Source organism: Ochotona princeps, chromosome 5, assembly GCF_030435755.1.
Source record: "Ochotona princeps isolate mOchPri1 chromosome 5, mOchPri1.hap1, whole genome shotgun sequence".
Lineage (NCBI taxonomy): Eukaryota > Metazoa > Chordata > Mammalia > Lagomorpha > Ochotonidae > Ochotona > Ochotona princeps.
In genome coordinates this window covers 83422434-83442677 of record NC_080836.1, presented here as the reverse complement: position 1 = coordinate 83442677, position 20244 = coordinate 83422434, and the positions used below count along the sequence as shown (strand labels likewise).

General features: G+C 36.4%; 1 protein-coding gene across 7 annotated transcripts in view; it reads right to left on the bottom strand.

Moving 5' to 3' along the window:
- The window catches only part of MAP2 (microtubule associated protein 2), a 210951-nt gene that overhangs the window by 127584 nt on the left and 63123 nt on the right, over positions 1–20244 (bottom strand). For 4 of the 7 annotated variants that reach the window (XM_036493175.2, XM_036493202.2, XM_036493203.2 and 1 more), the window contains exon 2: positions 6579–6643. The gene's annotated coding sequence lies outside the window, so the exon portion shown is untranslated. Of the gene's footprint in view, positions 1–6578; positions 6644–6924; positions 7250–20244 lie in introns of those variants that run through there. The other 3 variants (XM_004576876.3, XM_036493205.2, XM_004576877.3) reach the window with 2 other exon arrangements.

Sequence of the window (20244 nt, the reverse complement as noted above, 5' to 3'; positions counted from 1 at the left end):
TGAAGTGGAAAAAATCTATAGATCATCATTTATGCTTTTTCTAACTGTAGGGAACAACCAAAGGTTTGTGTAGGATGTTCATAAAAGAGGACAAGATGAGGAGGCCTGAACTCTCCACAAAGTCATGTGATGCATATGAAGAGGTAAAGGCCAGAGTTCAACAGGCAAGGACCCAGGCAGAGAAGAGCTTAAAAAGAGGAAGAGATCATAATTCAGTACCCAGAGAGAGTTAAAGAATTAGCACAGGGTTAGATGGAATCACATCCCTAATCCTGATGTACACGAATTCATTCGGTAGCATAGTAAGCACAGAGCACTGGTCAGTATAACACGTCCGTAGCTCATTAGAGATGTTTGGTGGTTCTATCATAAAACACCTGGCTGCAATTGAAAAGCCCACAAATAAAAGGGAACGGTTCTCTCGCATCTCCCAAGAAATTTATTATTACCTCATATCGTTTCACAAAAAGGACTTACATCATTCTTGCCCATAATAATTGACCTCATCACATGTATTTTCTCTCATCTGGATGTTTACTTTCCAACTGCTCACTCATCAAACTAAGTTCCAAGGACCACCAGCACAAACATTCTCACAAACATCACCTCCAGCCTCACTTCAGACCTACTGATTTTAGATCTGTCTTTCAATAAGATCCTCAGTTACTCAACTCCGCATTAAACTTTGAAAAGCTCATCTCTGAGATCTAAGCTTATCCCTTTAATACCCATTCTCAGCAGAGATATTCAATATTTGTTCTCCATTTGAAAAGTCTTACTCTTTCTTCTTGCTCTTGTTTATGAAAGATGCATTTTGCTTATCAAGTCCAACTCCATTTGGATATTGTTCTATAAATGTGTTTTTTCTGCTTTCATACTTACTACACCCTCTCTATCTGCCTTCCATTTGGCTTGAACTCTCCATGTTAATAAGCAGCAAAAGCTCTCTGAAGTCACTGCTTCCCTGCCTCCCACAGTGCATCTCTGTTTCCTTTGAGTTCTGGACTTAGGCACTGTTTGCTGCTATTTTCATATCCTTACTGATTCCCTCCTCCAGATCTTATTTCTCTCCCTATAATCTGATGAGGTTAGAGGTAAAGATTTGCAACTCATCCCAAAATGTGTGGAACCCTCTGTGCCTCTGTCACTTGCTCTGTAATGAAGACAGAACAGAACAGACATTAGAGTTACTGTGGTAATTGAACTGCTTGTCACAGATATTGGCACTCAGCAGGTGCTAGATAAACCACTCAGCAGGTGCTAGATAAACCACTGAATTTTACCTGGCCAAGAATTTAACAACATAAAATACAGTGATTTTCTTAGGATATATCCATTGGAATTAATTTTAACTATCATGTAAGAATAATGTACAAACAATTTTGATGCAGGATAATGACAAAAAAAAAAATCCAGAAACAATCCTGTAATCATGGCAAGAAGCTGTAAAAGATGCCTCCGAATATCCAAAAGGCAGAATTTAGAAAAATATCCTAGTAAAAACAATTTAATTTAAAATACATTAATAAAAAAGTAAATAACCCAGATGATTTAAGAATTAGCCATGAGGCTGGCACGGTAGCCTAGTGGCTAAACTCCTTGCCTTGTGCGCCCAGGGTTCCCATATGGGCAATGGCTCTAATCCCAGTGGCCCCACTTCCCACCCAGTTCCCTACTTGAGGCCTGGAAAAGCAGTCAAGGATGGCCCAAAGCCTTGGGATCCTGCACCCACGTGGGAGACCAGGAAAAGGCCACTTTGGATAAGTTCAGTTCCGACCGCTGTGGCCACTTTGGGGAGTGAATCAGCAGATGGAATATCTTCTTCTCTGTCTCTGCTCCTCTCTGTATATCTGACTTTCCAATAAAAATAAATAAATCTTTATTTTTTTTAAAAAAAGAGCTAATCATAATCCCTGCATGTGTACTAAAGATGACTATTATTTTTTCCTTATACACTTTTAAATTTTATAAAATGTGAATTTATTGTTTCATACAGATAACTTTTTTTGAGAATTTAAATATCTGATTTGTTTTCTATTATTTTGCCTGTGCTCTTTGGTATTTTTAGGAACCTTTCTTTCCACCTGTCAATTCTGTCTCTCATTCCAAACCCTCCCTGCACGTGTTGCCATGAGCTCTCTGCCTCGTCCTCTTCTTGTCATCTTTCTTGTTATTGTCACTCACAGCCTTACTTCCCCTCCCCAGCTTTGCATCCACATGACCTACAATCTACTTGCCCAATCTACTCACATGGATTTAGCCTGTAGGAGCCACACATACCTCTACATTTTTTATTCACATTCTCATTCATTTACCATCAACTGTTTGTCCAACACAGTCTAGATAATCTGCTGCAGACAACAAACTTAATAAGATGGAAAACGGCCTTTTCCCCACAGGACTCTCGGCTGCCCTTCATTTCTGTATTTTCCAATGATCCAATTCAAACTTTGGAATCACCTTAGGGTCTTTTTTCTGCTCTTCATTCTTCCTACCTACTATTCTTTGTATGTGAATTTGAGCTCAGAAACATTGCTCATTGTCTCAGCTTCTTTATGTCTGCAATCAACACCCACACTGGGTCTTTATTTTGGGGAGATGATCTTATCTTCCGTAGTGATGGTCTCCCAGCATGCTGTCACACACAAACTGAACTCCCGCAGAGCCCTGAACTAAATAATCTGAGAATCATCCTTTACGCAAAAAGCAACTAGTAGCTTTCTATTGATTATGGAACAAAATGCTCCCCCGCTTGCCATTTAAACACTCCTTCCGTTGTATTAAATTGCACTGAAAAACATTTTGCCTGGTAATCCACAAAAAGGATAATAATTCGCTAGTTCACATGGCACAGTCTGACAGTATTCATAAACCTTTCCACCCTTTTCTCTCCTTGTGCTAATGAGAACACTCTATGCTTTCCAAATGTATTTGCTTCCTTTGCTAATGTCTGTTCTTTCTGTATGTCCTCTTTCATTCTGACTATTTGATTCATTCCTAAATTCTACCTGAAAAAAAGTCATCCTCCATAAAACATTGCCTGTGAGTCCCTTCTCTGCTGTTGGTCATCTTGTCCTGGAATAAAGTTCCTTAAGAAACAACTCAAGGTTCTCTTATCATACTGATGGGCTTCATGTTACTTTCTTACTATAAGTTCTGGAAGCATCTTATTGGGCATAAACCTCTTTGCAACCACAGGACTTTAATATTCATTTGTGTAATTGTTAGCACATCTAGTGGTTTTTCTGCATTGGTTCATTGTCTTCCACTTTGAATTGGTACTTTTTTCACCATTCATATCTTTTTTCTGCTTGTTTACTTAGCTTGGCTGTTTAAATCTTTGGCCATTATTTTACTAAAAATATTTTTGTAGGATACGGCTATCTGGGTAATTTTCTTATATAGATTATACATTTCAACAATAGTATTTTGTACTTTGTGATAGCACAGAAAATGCTATATGAATTCACTTATTTTAAAGTTTCAAAATTTATGTGTTATATTCCACCCTGAGGAATAAAATTATTCTGGTTATGTAAAATACACAAATATATTAGAGCTTTAATATTTCAGTATTTGAAAACATATTAATAAGAAAAAGTATGCTCTTTTCTACTTTATATAGTAAAGTACACTAATATATATCATTTTCTTGAAAAAGCAACTAAGAAAAACAGTGTTAAAAAAAGCTAGAAGAAAATGTAGTGTATGATGGTTTATATGAAAGGCTCAAGGGACAGATCTGGGTTGATTGTCAAATTGCAGTCTCAGTTTATTCATTCATGGAATGAGGATCATACATACACTCAGGATTACAGGGAGAGTTAAATGAGCTAATCTATGGTAAGGGCTCAGGATACAATCTAGTACCTAATTAGTACCAAAAAATTTTAGCTTTTTAAATAATGGAAATGCAAACAAACAAAAAGCTTCTATAAAAGCTATTAGATTCTAGAAATTTCTTTGCTGTCTCCTTGATTCATTTGCAGAGTGAATAGCTTCAAAAACCTATCTATCCACAAGGATATTTCAAAAAATCACAGAAAATGGAATTCGAAGTTGACACATTTCCGTGAACTTTTTGAGTGCTTTATTGCTCATTAAGGACTGGTAGTTATGACATCATTCCCAGTATTACATTTCCAGAGACAGAGGAAAGGCTTCCTCTCCTCTGCTGCAGCACCTTGGCTGGAGCCATGAGGAGCAGTAATCAATGTCAAGGTTGATAATGTTGAAGAAACATCCAAAAGAAAAGCTCATACTGCAGGTTAACATTTTTCTCCTAGTTGATTCCAGTGAAAGGGGATGTTTCAATAATTCTTAATATCTTAACCTAAAATTTACCAAAAAAAATCTTCTCTTTTATACCACCTGGGGAAATCTCTACACATGGTTCATCAGCTTTTCTATTCAGACTAAATATCTAATTGACTATTACTGGTCAGAGACTTATGAGTACTTTGAGTAACAAATATCAAATATCAAATATCTTTTTCATAGTATGTAGTCTCATGAAAAAGAGCAGAAGTAATGAGGGAAGTGTTTATAAATATGTTTTGTATATTTAACAATTTTACGAATATTTATTAGATCTCTACTGTGGTTTGGACAGTATTATATGGGCAAAATATATGAGTGAAGCACATTGTCAAAAGAATTAACCAACATCCAGACAATCCTGTTTTCTAGTCAGTATCAACAGCTATATGATTAGAATCCAATAGTCAAACTATGCTGTGATATGACTAATGCACTGCCTTGATAAAGTCGTGGTTTTTTGCGCAAATCTGTTAACACATCCCTGGATGAATTTTAAAATGGTTCTAGAAAGTGTAGACACCAGCAGCCTCTTGCTGGAGTATATACCAATTTACCCAATAATCAACAAATACCAGTCAAGCTCATTACTTCCTGTTGACAATATACTCAACATTTTTCAGCTGTTAATTGATAATATGATTGTTTTCAAATCATACAAATATGAGAACGTTCAAATTAATAGGAGTTGTCAAGTGAGGTCGAAAGCAAGGAAACAGATTCTCATGTTAAAAATATGCACTATGGATTTAGTTAGATAAGGAATATCAAAAACTTGTTTTCACCAAACATGAGATGTTTTCCCTTACTCTGGATGCAAAATAAAAGGAGAATGGTCTCACAGATTCTATTGTCCTGGAGGAATAGTAAGTTCTGCTTAGGTTTTCATACGTGATTCCACCAAGGAAAATGCGATATAATTTCATGTGTTTCTGAAGACTAGTCTACTCAGTTTTCAGTATCTGAAACCATGTAATTTCCTTTTTTAGCACCCTGATTTATTTTAACGAATTCATTCTCCTGTTCAAAATGCTTCTGTGATGCTGCCTACACCCTGGCAGCCTGCAGACGGTGTCATCTGCCCCTTCCTTCTCTCCCACAATAACTACCCACAGCAGCGAGGCTCTTAAGAAGTGCTTGTGGAATGAATAAATTAACTTTCTCAGGATTAAACACTGCAGAGAAAATTAACCAAGGACAATGCTTCAGCTGCTACAAATATTTTCATTTATAAGTTACATATCATCTACTTAGGGTATTTCAGGACCAGTTTTTAAAGTCTATTATGAAAAGCTAGTTTTATTGCATCTAACATTTTTATCTGATACCTTGTGGGGAAATACTATATGGTTGCCTAGAGAAGGTTTAAATGGTGCCATTGATCTTCTCAGCAAAGCAGAAAATGTCTTCCATTTTTTAAAAGGTAAATCATAAATACAGGTTTTACTGATATGAATATATACTAAAGTCAAAGGTAATATTCATGTATTAAAGCCCAATTCATGTACAATGCCCAATACTGCCTTCTAAATCATTATGAATCTTGATGCTGAATTTGGAAATTATTTTTTTCACAAAAGGCATAAGGCCCAAGATCATTGGCTCCAACTGCTTTCATGGCAAGATAAAGGATTACATTCTCATGTTATCAGTTCTGAATAAAGCATACATAAAATCAGTACTGTGGATAAATAAAAACCATAACCTTTAACTAGATCATTCATTAAAGGTTAAAACAAAAATGGAGAAGACAGATTTTTACTTGCAAAACCCAACAATACTGAGTCATTCCTGGTTCCATCTCTTAGTGCTCATTCTACCTGGGAAGAGTAAGCCATTTCATCTGACCAGTTTAAAAAAAAAAAAAAAACAGAAAAAACAACCTTAGCAACAAGACTTGTTCATACAAAATCTCAGTTAACATATATCTTAAAACGAAACTAATGAAGTCTCATGATGATAGAGAATTCTGGACATTCTAAAAACCGTTACAATGCTAAAATCTAGAAATAAGTCAAATATGATGATATTTGTTAATAATTTACAACAGACAAAAGACATAATTCTTTAGACCCCATCTAAACAAAATAACCATGAACAATGGTTGTATGTGCATAGGAAATCATACATGCTGTAGACGATAACCAATATAGCCTTACAGATAAAAGATCAACTATACAGAGGGTAATTACAATTAGAGCATTTTTCCAATTGTTTCCTGATTTTCCCCCATTTAAACATCCAAACAAAACATGTGGTACCTTTTAATTTTCTGAGTGAGTGGTTTCCAATCAATGCTTCTTCAGTTAGAGACAAGATGAAGAATCTACCGAGACAAAACAAAAGGGGAAAATACATATATAGGTTTGTTAAATAAATATCAAAAAAGGCGACTCACCAGTAAGCAAAAGCATTCTTTTATATCCAGACATAAAAAAGCCCATGCCTTGCAATCTGTAGTACAAAAAAAAAATATGCAGAACCTCAATCTTTAAGCAGCTCAATAATGAATAGAAAAGCTTTTCTCTCGGCGATCACATAAGGCAGATCCTTTGAAAAACGGATTAAAAACAAAACAAGGCAAAATAAAAAGGCCCGAACTATTACCAGCGTGTATGCAGCAACACCCCCCAAGTCTAGCCTTTGAAAACTGCTGCAGAATCCTCCTCCAGGACCATTATCGCCAAGGGCTGGCTCTCTGGCTCTCCAGCTCCAGACAGACGCAGTCTGCAAGCCACCAGCTCGCGTCTGTGTGTGTCGGGAAGGGAAGCTGCAAATTAGAAAAAGTCCCCGCAGTGGCGAAAAGGAAAATAAGGCGAGTGGGAGAGGGAGAGCGAGCTCACTAGCCTCAGAATTTTCGAGAATGATGACAAGCCACTCAGCTCCGCCATCATTCACTGACAATAGGGTGCAGTAGTGGCTTACGATTTAGTGGTTTGCCATAGGGGCTTCTGGCACCAAATGCCTGACAGGCATTTTAATTGTCTCCATCCAAGTGTGTCCCCTGGAGTCGAGTCTATATGCCTATAAATGTCATCATCTGGTCCCTTTGTGTCAATGCCAGACACACACACCCCTGAGCATACACACACACACACACACATGCACGCACAAATAGTTTTCAGACATGTCTGATTTAAACAAGTTAAACTATATAAATGAATGTGATGAAATAATAGATTATGGTAGTTTTTATTAACCTCATGAGGAATGTCAGAGACTGCTTAATGTTTTGTCATTGACACGTAATTAGAATAGCATTAAAACTGGTGGATACTGGTAGTTGATATTACAAAATAAATAATTGTGCCCATTAGAGAAATGCATATATTTACATATATTTTCCTACAGAAAATTCAGCCCCCTTGTAACTATGACAATAATGTACATGGCAGTGTGTTCCTTTAAGCCAAACACAAAGCGGGTTAGGAAACCAGGGTTGAGATGTGACTTCTTGCACAATCTATTCTTATTCCGCTTCCATACACAAGCAAGAGGAGGTGCCCATGAGTCCGAGTACTGCAACTTTGCTGAGGGCCAAGGCACAGAACTGACTCTTGCATCTGCAGAATCCTGCATGCTCTCCACTGAAATTACCAGTTGAGTATTCCTGTTTTACAATGCCCCTTAGGCAGGGAGGTTAAGTGTGAAATAACTCCCTGCATTTAGCTCACGGAAAAGAGAGAAGGAGGAGAATATTAATAAATTAATTTTACGGCATCGTTAACGCCCTGCACCAGTGAATGGAATAAAACTTGCTGTCTACCCAAAAAACCAGCTTGGAACAAGGTTGCTGGGAAGGAGCATCACCATGGTTACCAGAAGCAGAAAGTACAGGAGAAAATATAAGCTGATGATAGAGACAAGGGGATGAGATTCAGAAGATGGAATTTAGAGACACAATTCCATTCTAGGCTGCATTCTGAGCTCATCAAGAGGAGTTGGCACTCTCCTTCAGCCATCTCTCTTCCCTGTGTTTTGATCACTAGCTATTTTTTTCCCCATCAATATTCAAGTTATGGTTCTTTCGTATGAGATTGATCCTGCCACTCTGGCTTGTGCCTATGTCCTAGATATAGGAAAATCACGCAACCTCGCCCACAGTCTTTGTTTCATGGCTAGGAAAGCTGAGGCCCAAGGGGTCTGTCTGACCAGAGTCTCAAAACAGAGATGCCAGCCGCTTGCTGACTCAGGCCCCTGCTTTTCTTTCTCACTGAGTGACTTGCTTTCTCTTCTCTTTCGGCTGGGAGCAACGCAGATGCCAGACACATTTTTTGTCTTTGATCCTTCAAACATTTTATTTGCTAGAGCAATACTTTCTCTGCGTAAAAGGCACTGCAATCATTTTGTAAGCTTACAATCATTGTAAGCTTGGCTTGCAATCTGTGCTTCATTGAATTTGAGGTCTGAAGAATATGGGGTAATTATGGTAATAGTTTTTCTTTTATTTTTTAGTCTGGCACTCATATGGACCAAACATGATTGCACTTTTATAGATCTATATTACTGCCTGAACTTAATCACTAGGTACCGTCACTTTGAGAATCATTCTTTACACACAAATGACCTTGAACAATTGTGTTGAGGCAGACTCCCCTGGTCCCTCCTAGTTACGGACACCCCAAAACTCCTGGGTTATCCAAAAACAATAAAGCTGTCAAATTGAGAGCCAGGGTAAGATACAAAATAAATCCCCCCTCCCAAAACCTCCCCCTCCAAAAAAGGAGCCCTGTCTCAAAAGCAGCCACTGGAGGGCTCAGTATTTGTTAAAATCTTTCTGAGCCACCCAAGAAAATTGTGGTTATGGTTTTGATCTTGTGTTTTACTTTCCTTCTAAAGTGTCCTTTCAATATTTGGTTCTTATGACTCATGGCTTTCAGGTGAACTTCTTTGCAAATGAAGTCACACTGCATTTTTCACTGTCTAAAATACAACTGCTGCAAACACTATCACTCTCTTCCCACAGAACATCAGCTATATAACATGAACAAATCACATTTTTAAAAATATGACTAACAAAAGGTTTCAGGTGATAGTGAGTATTGAACTCAGAAGCGGCTTCAGACTCTAGTGAATCTTACACTGTATCCTACAGTGAATCCTATAGTGAGTCCTACACTGAATCCTACAGTGATTACCCTGGTGAGTTTCTCCATCCCAGTGTTCCTTTAAATATGATCTCTCTGTAAATTGTTTGCTTTATTTTTTAAACATTTATCTCATTTTTCTTGGAAAGGCAGAATTATTGAGAAAAGGAGAGACAGAGACAGAAGGCTTCCACCTGCTGATGTACTTCCTAAATTACCACAACTGCCAGGGTTGAGCTGATCTGAAGCCAGGAGTCAGGAGCTTCCTTTGGGTCTCCCCATGGGTGAAGGGGCCATGGTGCATGCCCCTAAGTGTTTACTCTCATTCAGTGACTTTAGAGAAGATGATTTTCCAAAATGTTTTATTTTAATATAAAGTCATCTGTTTATGAACAGATAAAATTATACATAAGAGATTATTTCTTCAATTATGTATCATATTCCATTAAGTGCTCAGATAGCTCACATACAAGCCCTGGTCAACCTAAAACATAACACAGCTTTCAAAAACATGTAAGATATTCTGCTCTTTATATGTCACATTTTAATAATATAAGACAACAGATAACTAAGACTCCATGAATTTAGATTCTTATATTTATTTCTATGAAATTAATCTGTTTCTTTATTTTTCTCTTCCTCTCTGACAAAAGTCCAAACCTTAGCACAATTCATCAGTTCATTTTACCAACTGTAATGACACATATACATATATTTCAGACCCTCAATAGGTTCCAAGAATGCAAAAAAATGGGCAACAGTATTTACAACTCAAGAAAGATTTTGTACAGCTGGGATAACACAGAATTAAACTTCACGTTCTTTGTCTACTTGCATGAGATAATATCACTCTGCCCTCTGGTGTGCCCCTTCTTGCAGAGCTGTTCTTTAGGAATCTAAATCCAAATTCAGTGAACTCATCCTCATGGATCTTTTGAAAGATCCTTGGTTTTATTTCCTAACCAAACCGACTTGTTTATTGGTATGTGACCCTCTAAACTGCTGAAGAATAAATGATAGAAGCACATCTTGCATACCTCCTTTTGAAGCTTTTGTTATTCCATGATTTTCCTAACCAGGACTTTCCTGACTTAAAAATTGAAACCATGCCCCACCAAGCCGTTCAGCTCCCACTTTACTTGCCCCCTTCCCCAAGGTACTTTCCATAACCTTAAAATACTCTCCTTTATCATGTTTACTATTTATTATAGGCTACATATATTTAGACAAAATACTGGGGATGTGAGTGTTTCTGATCACAGATTTTCTTTTTGGATTTGCAAAGCTGTATATACATTAGGAGGTACCTCAGTGATGGAACCCAAGCCGAAATATGAAATAGATTTATGTGTCATGTATATCCGGCATCCTAAACATATTGGGGTTTGGAGCATTTTTTATTTCAGATGTTTGGATTGAAGGTATTTAGTTTGTACCAAACTCATTCTGCTTGCTCCATGAAGGGAGTCATGTTTATGCCTTGGGGCATTGGTGGATCTAATGCTCCAAATCCCATGCCTGGGGCATACTGGCACTAAGAAACACCTTTCAAATGAAGGGCTGTGAACATCACCATGAAAGCTGGCATTGTGGCATGGTAGTAAAGCCACTACCTGTGAGCCAGCATCCCATATCGACTCTGGTTCCCGTCTCAGCTGCCACACTTTTGATCCAGTTCACTGTTAATGGCGCAGGAAAAACAAGTGGGAGATGACCCAAGTGTTTGGGGTCCTACCACCATGTAGAAAACTTGTCTGAAGCCCCTGGCTCCTTGCTGTGGCCCTGGCCCAGCATGGGCCATTCTGGATATTTGCACAGTGAACCAGCAGATGGAAGATTCTGTTTCTCTCTCTCTAACTCTGACTTTAAAAATAAATAAATAGATCTTGTAAAAAAGAAACTCATAGTGATGAATTACATATCTAAACACAAGTCATTGAATCCTACATTGCTTTCCCTGTTCTAGGTATGTCTCTTTCATAAATAACACTTTTGATTTGAGCCATATATCAATGTCATAAAATTGATAGTTTTGGTCATTTCCATTCTAGCTTAAAATTGATTCAAAATAAGAGTTGTGCCTTCATTAGATTTTGCGAGATATTTAGCATAGGATTATTAGTTTTTAATGTCTGAGTCTGTTTGACAATTTATCTCTATGGTGTCTAAAAAAGTCAAGTTTCTTTTTTTCTTCATTTTTTTTCCACAAAGTCAGTTATACTTATTTTTTAAATTAAAAACAACAATTATACTTTCAACTTCTTGAATTTGCTATAACAGCTTCCAAATTCTTTTGATGTCAGTTTCCAAGTTCTTCCTTATTTACTACAGATGACATCTTTCTACCACAAAGTTGATCCCCTCAACCAAAGTGTAAAGTGTTTAAGCAGGAAAAGGAAAGTGTTATCATCTTCATCTTAGTCTGACTTATCAGAAATGATAGGATTTTAGTATATTTAACCTACAGATGGTAATTTCATACGATTTGACCTAACACCTAGAGAAACCATAAAATGATGCATTCTTTAACACAGTGAGTTGCATATAATGACTTCCATGCTATAACAGCTTTATTCACAATATCAAAGACAGGAAACAATCTCAATTTCCATTGCTGGATTGACGGATAAGGAAATTGTGTTATTTACATTCAGTGGAATACTACTTAGACCTTACAAAACAAGGTCTTAGTATTTGCCACTGTGTGGAAAAGCTTGTAAATCATTATGTTAAGTGAAACAAGTAGACACTCACGGAAAAACATTGCATGATCAAGCTTTCATACAGGATCTTTAAAAAAAGAATCAAGCATAGATATTCATAACAACCCAGTGTTTAGCTGGGGTAGAGGTTGAGAAATTGCGACATGTAGGGAGGAGACAAAGTAGAAGATAAACTGGTATACAAGTCTCTAGACATCTAGTAGGCAGCAAGAGGATGATAGGTAATAAAACTGTACTGTAACAAAGGAAAATATCATATTGTATCATAAATACATGTAGTTCTGATTTTCAAAAATAATTTAAAAACTAAATAATTTAACATGTGGTATATCAGTTTAATAGAATATTTTAGGCAACAAAAATATGTGAATACATGCCACAACAAGAATGAATTCCAAAAAGATCATGCTAAGTCAAAGAAGACAGTCACAAAAGGCTATGCGATGCCCAGTTTCATGCATATAAAATGTCTAGAACGAATCAATAGGAATAGAATCCACAATAGTATTTGCAAGAGCCTGAGGCCAAGGGGCAATGGAAAATAAAGGCCAATGGCCTAAGGGCTTCTTTAGCGGTTACGGAAATGTTCTGAAATTAGATGACAGTGATGACTAATAACTAAATTTTCTAAAGAAAACATTTAACTATATGCCTCAAAAAGATGAAATCCATACTACATGAATTATATTTCAATAAACCACAATTAACTATAAAATAATTATAATTTTCAATTGCCAGTAAATTCTGACAAGTTTCTAATTCATTCTTTTGCATCTTGCAAATGATTACAAATTATTAGAAGCATGGCTACAAGCTGTTCACTTTTAAATCCAAAGTCATGAGTTTTATGATCCATTTGAGGATCTGAAAATTTTTCTAGAAACAATTCTTGAACCCCCCCTTTTTAAGATTTGTTTGTTTTTATTGGAAATCCAGATTTACAGAAAGAAGGAGATACAGAAAGATCTTTCCACTGGTTCATTCCCCAAGTGGCTGCTGGAGCTGAGCTGATCTGAAGCAAGGAGTCTACAATCAGAAGCTTCTTGCATATTGTGCAATCTTTTTCTTCTACCTTTACTAGGAATTACAAGCCATTGTTCTGGACGATTTATTCAACTAAAGTTGGAACATACGTTGATATTGTCTAGACCACAAGTCTCATAATTATTTGCTTTACTTTTATTCACACATAGGTGTTAGGAGCCACAGACTTATGGGCCTAAGACTTGGCATACCTGACAGCCTGTCGCATTGCAAAGCCTGCCTTGGGCAAGCAGGGCCACAGCAAGCAGGATACTAGGCCAGAACATCCTGTGTAAAGCAAGTGGAACAGAACCTCCACTCTTGTTCCTGTTCAAATAATTAGCTCCTCCCCTGTTTCAATATAGATAATTCATTCCTCCCCGTTTCAATATAGATGATTAGTTCCTTCCCTGCTTCAATGAAGGTAATTACTTCCAGGAAACCCCTCCCCTTCTCCTCCTCCCCAAAGAAGAAGGTATATATATGAGGAGTAAAATAAAGAGCAGGAGGCCCTCTTAGGCCAGCAGCCTGGGGGCTAGCAGCCGGCATTCCCAGTCCACCCTCAGGGTTTGAGCGTCGTGTCCTGCAGGTCGGGACATATAGATGCACCAATTTTAAGCTAAGATGCTCAAAATCTCCACTACATGTAAGTAAAGAGTGAATCTAGGTGAAAAAAAACAAACTGGTTTATTTGTAAAGAAGCAAGCAACAAATGGGCACATGGGCCAACTGAAGTCACCTTTAACATCTTCACTGTGAGAAGTCTTGGCCTGCAGTGGAAGGATGAATTTATTCTTAGCCAATAGGATGAAATTTAAGATAACGGGAAGCACTTCCCAATTCCTCTTGAGTCCAGCTCTAATTTTTCCGCATCATCAAGATCAGTGTTTGGATTCACAATTTCATGTGAAGAATCTGTGCGGTTTTCTCTAAAGGTCAGTTATATTTTTAAGTGTAAGTAGATAACACATTTCAAACTGTTCTTGCATTATGGATCTATTTTGAACCTCAGGCATATTCATAACTCAATGATAAATTTGCATAAATTAAAAATTTGATAAATTTTTAAAAATACTGTTGTTTTCCTTATTCCGGCAGTGTTTTCTATTAAAACACCAAGATGAAAGCAATAGCATAGTACAAATGCAGAGAGACAGAGAGAAATTTTTCTTAGTTTTTGCTTTCAAAGAATGACTGCAATTTAGTGAAATAGCTAGCCCTACAGCCATATTTAGATTTTGTATGCAACTATCATCTATGCTTAGGAATTCATTTCCATAAAGTTATTCTGCTCACAGACTTTCACCAAAGTAAAGTGAGTCAAAGTTCTTTTGTAAAAGTATGATATGAAATGTAATTATGAAAAATAATTGCTACTTCAGTTAATTAAATCCTAACCTCGTCGCACTTTAAGACCTATGAGGACAATAAAAACTTTATAAAAACTGAAAAGAAAACTATCACAGTAGAAAAATTATCACAGTAAAAAAAACCCTGGAGCTTTCCTATACTTCTGTGGGAGTTTAAATGATTAAAACCACTTGGCTAACTACCTGGAAGTACATAGTAAAGCTAGCTTTTTGGCTGTGTCTAGTTATACACATGTACCCCATGACTGAGTAATTCCATTTCTAGGTATACAGAGTGAAGAGAAACACATACATGTGCTCTCATAAAAACATTTTTTTAAGTTTCTTAGCTTTGTTCATAATAACACAAAAATCACAAAGTACATAAATACTATACATTTAAAAAGGAAAACAAAATGAGAAATTGCCATGCCATGCTACATAGATAATCCCAAAAGCATGACAATGCATGAATGAGTAAAATCTATAATTCATTGTTTCATCATATTATGCTCAAAAACACAAAATTAATACTCCAATTTACTTTGAGGAATAGATTGAGAGACAATACTGACTTGGGGAAAAGTACAGTTTTATTTACTTCAGTGATCATGTCATGGGATGGAGAAGAAGGGGGGTGAGAAACTAAGATGTGTGAACTCTACTAGCATATGTTAAATCTCAGAAATAATCACTATTAAAGTCCAATTGTCTTACAAACTCTTCATTCAGGGCAAGTTTTAGGTTCTTCAGCGAATATCATGCAAAAGTGTTTTATTACAAGCAAATGTTTTGAAAGCATGCTTTAACAGTGCCCGAATCAATGAAGGTCATATGACTTATGTGTATGTCAAATACATTTTTCCGGTAGAGAATTTTTACACTGAGTTTCAATATACAACTGGAAACTATAAGTAAAAAAGAAAAAGGAAAAAAATAATGAGAAAAAACACATATTTTAGGAACACATCAACTAGTGCAAGAATTTGTCTATGGCATCCCTTACTTAACTGTACTATTATGACTAAAGAATAGAAAACTAAAATGGTTTCAATATTTTTTTCAAAAAAACTCTTCCTAATATCTATCATACTTTATAGTTTATTTCAGAATGATCTGCTCTTTTAGCCCAAATCTTATCCTTTTTTTTGGCCCACTTGAAGTTCTGTCTCTTTCACAATGTTGTCTCACAAAGTATTCTAAAATTACTTATTCTTTCAGAATGCTGTCTCCAAAGAGATAGGGTAAGAAGCACACATTTTATTTCAGGCATTATATCAGATTACATCTGTTCATGGTTAAATAATATGTGTAAAGACAAACATTTTGTTTGTTGGAAACAAAATATGATTTTATTTACTATTTATCTGATCTGCTTTTTGAAGAAAAAGTAGGAATACAATGAGATACGTGCTTGTATGTTACTAAAAACTCCACTGATTTATGATTTATTTCATTTTTTACAGTATTTTAGGATTTTAAAAAGTAGTATCTAAGAACAGATGATAATAGAGTGCATTCCTTAACACAGTCCATCATTGTCCTTCTCCTTTTATATCATCTGAAATCATTTAACACCACAGTGGATTTTAAATTTTACATTGGAAAATTGAATCAATATCATCTTACATAATCCAAGTATAATATAGGCTAAATTCTTTTGTGGTTGAAGACTATGGGCACATTCAAGTCTTTCCTACATATTACCTTCTTAATGAGGTGTCTCCTAGTCATTATATTTATAATTGCAATCTCCAAGTCCTGTATCCAATCTATCTCCTTAATTCTATGATGCCTTATCTATTTTAGTTTCAAACATACTTTGCAATTTATTTATGTTATATTTATTTTTCATGAATGTTTTTCTCTGTAAGCTTCATGAAGGAGAGACTCTTTGCTTATTATCTTTACTAGAAAAGTATGGAGAACTAGATTTGTTTATAGCTGGTACAAAATCAAGATGCAATCAAAATGAATTTAGGCTTCATGAATAAATGTAATCACATAAAAAACATAAATTGGAATTAAATATGTAAACTTGTAGTTAATACACCTGTATCCACAACGGATTGCTTTGGTTCAATTTCCAGTTCCATTTCCAGATTTCTGCAGACTCTGAGAGGTCAGTAATTGGGTTCCTGCCATCACATAGGCACTGTGGATTGTTTTCTGATTTCTGGCTCCAGCATGGCACAACCCTGGCTGTCACAGGCACTGGGAGAACGAGTTAACCAATGAGATTTCTCTCCTTTCTACCTCCTTATCTTCTTCCACCTCTCCCTACTGCCTCTCAAATGAAGGAAAAAACATCACAAGCACAAATTATTACCCACAAGTCTTCTGGGCTCAGTTTCAGAAATCATGGCAAACAAGTTTTGTTGTTGTTGTTTTTGTTTTCATTTAATTTGGGGTCTTGGATAACTGTTTAAATGTAACAGTGCTAGACTTTCCATCTTTGGCACATTTATGGCCATTTTGGGCTTATCTCTCTGTCTTTACCTCAGAGTTTAATTATCTCTGAAAAAATTCTAATAGTCATTTTTGTTCTTTTACCCAGCTGTGAATCTGTAGTTAAAACCTGCAAACTTATCTTCATTTTTCGAACTACCTGAAAGTTGAAAAATATGCTTCTTTTACTACTGGAGATACAACCTGCCTGTAGGTGAACTACTGAAGTATCTGCAACAGAACTGGGCCAACCATTAAGGAAAAATTAGAGATTTAGTATGGAGGACATTTTTACTGAATCACATTTTCATTTAGTATATAATCAAGCAGAACCTTCTTCGTGAATCAAGAATTTCTTGGTTGATCTTTCTGGAAGCAGGAGATGATCCTTCAGTTTATCAGATGTCTCTACAAATGGGACTTTTTAAAGGAAGGTTTGGTACTTACACACAGTCAAATCCTATATAATCAAATGCTACATTAACTATTAAATCTAAATTCTTCATCTCGTTTTGAAGTGCTAAAATTAGTTATTTTGTTTACTGCTTCTTCAGTGTTGAAAAGATTTATCTCAATATTTTAAACTTGTGTTTTTCCTTCAGGACTCAGTAACACAGTTGGAGTGATGGTAGTCCTGGAGGAATTAGTGTCATTCCATTTGAATTAAGCAGTCATTATATCTAAAGTTATAATTATCCTGAAAAGTCTTAAATTCTGCAAGATGCACAATACCACTTTGAAAGTTTAGTATCATTGGTTTAAATCATGACATATTTTGTGACAGCAAGTATCATAATGTGGAATGATTTCTGAAAATGTATATATTAATTTATTTTTTTTCAAATAGTTGAAGTCCACATTCCCCAAACTTACAGAATCTACTTATCCTCTGTAGCACTTAGGAGGAAATTATACTAAAGAAATGGTCATTAAGAATTAAATTGGTAATATCTTAGTTCCTATCTTTCTACTCCCTATACTCTGTAGGTCATCAATGAAATCTGATCTGCATAAAATCAGACATGAAAAGAGAAACCTGATTGGCTATGTGGGTATTTTTAAGGGTGTTAAACAGTCAAGAATTACAACAGACACTGAATATTTAAAATGTTTTCAGTTATGCATCTTAACATGCACTGAAGTCACACATTCTATCATTTATGGTCAAATAATACAGGTGATGTATATACACTCCTTTGAGAGAGGAGAAATAGGAACTACAATGGAGAGATTAACTTTCATATTTCCATTAAAATTTCATGTTTCATCAGCTGGTGGGGCTGCAGGCTGGTACAGCCTCTATGGAAATCAGTATGGAGAATATTCAAACAACTCAAATTCAACATACCGTATGATCCAGCAATAGCACTCCTAGGAATATATCCAGAACACTTGTTCTATGAGAAACCAACACGCACTCCTATGTTCATAGCAGCACAATCAGTAATTGCAAAAACATGGAAACAACCAAAATGCCCATCAACAGAGGATTGGATAAGAAAGCTATGGTTCATCTACTCCATGGAATATTACTCAGCTATTAAAAAAAACAAAATGCAGTTCTTTGTGGCCAAATGGGCCAAACTGGAAACCATAATGCTAAGGGAAATGAGCCAATCCCAAAAGGTTAAATACCACATGTTTGCCTTGATTTAAGATGATATGATGTTATGTATAACATGTTATGTTTTGAATGTTATATGTTGTGTATAAACTAAAATTGAAGTATAGGTGAGGTGGTCACAGAAGGTGGCTGGGAACTCGCATTTACTTTTAGCATATTGGTTACTCATTACTATGTCAATTAATTCCATAATGATGTAAATTTTTGCTGATGGTATGTTGGAGCTTTCAATTGACTGGGATGATACTCTGCTAGCTCTGTCTTCAGACCAGAGAGGGTATACCTAAGAAGCCGTTGAACTTGACGGGACAATAAGATACTGGACTCTATGTTTGGTATACGCTTGCAATGGGGAAATCTCAACTGAACTTGAGCTGTGGTTATGCAACAAGGTGGAGGAATCCACCATGGTGGGAGGGTTTGGGGAGGGGTGGGGAGAACCCAAGTATCTATGTAACTGTGTCACATAATACAATGTAATTACTGAAGTTAAATAATAAATAATTAAAAAAAAATAAAAAAAATAAAAAAAAACATACATACTGACTATTGAATTAAATGGAAAGAGTACACATGCTCAATTTCTGGTATAAGAATGCATGTTTTCAAAATTATCATCTAATGGCCAAATTCAATATTTAAAGATATATTTGTACTGGTAATGTGTCACAGTAGGCTTAAGGATGCAAATTGAGAAGTCAGCATTCCTTATTAGGACACAGGGAAAGTAGGTAAAGCCCCAAATACACAGCTCTTCATCTATAAACATTTTATTGTAATGTAAAGACTTATTTATTTTTATTGGAAAGGCAGATTTCCAGAGAGAAGAAGAGACAGAGAGAAAGAGGTTCCATCTGCTGGTTCACTCCTCAATGGCCAAAACTGATCCAATTCAAAGCCAGGAGACTCTTCTGGGTGTTCCATACGGGTGCAAGGACTTGAGCCTCTTCCACTGCTTTCCCAGGCCATACACAAGGAGCTGGATTGGAAGAGGAGCAGCCAGGATGGGAACTGGCACCATATGAAATCTCAGCACTTCCAAGAGGAGGATTAATCAGTTGAGTCAAAGTGTAGAGACCAATCTATAATCATTTTGATAGCCACTACCTATCTCTTGTGACTTAGGTTTTTTTTTTAAAGGTTTATTTTTACTGGACAGTAAGATACACAGAGAGGAGGAGAGACAGAGGAAGATCTTGCATCCAATGATTCACTCCCCAAGTGTTCCCAAAGGCTGCAGCTGAGCCAATGCGAAGCCAGGAGCTACTTCTGGGTTTCCCATGCGGGTGCAATGTCCCAAGGCTTTGGGCTGCCTTGGACTGCTTTCCCAAGCCACAAGCAGGGAGCTGGATGGGAAGCGGGGCTTCTGATACTAAACCGGCATCCAAATGGGATCCTGGCACATTCAAGGTGAGGACTTTAGCTGCTAGGCTACCATGCTGGGCTCTCGACTTAGTTTCAAATGAATTGAAAATATATGATCATGGCAATAGTCGCCATTGGAATCTGTTCAATTTCTGTATCTCCAAAGACACTAAATTTTCTCCTAAAACGTCACACTTTCTTTTTGTTTTGATTTTTGCTCACCTTTTTTATTCTCTTGGTTTTTCTCCCAATCTCAAGGTTATGGAAATATAGGCAAGAAAAAGTGGTAAAATATCTTCAGTTTCATT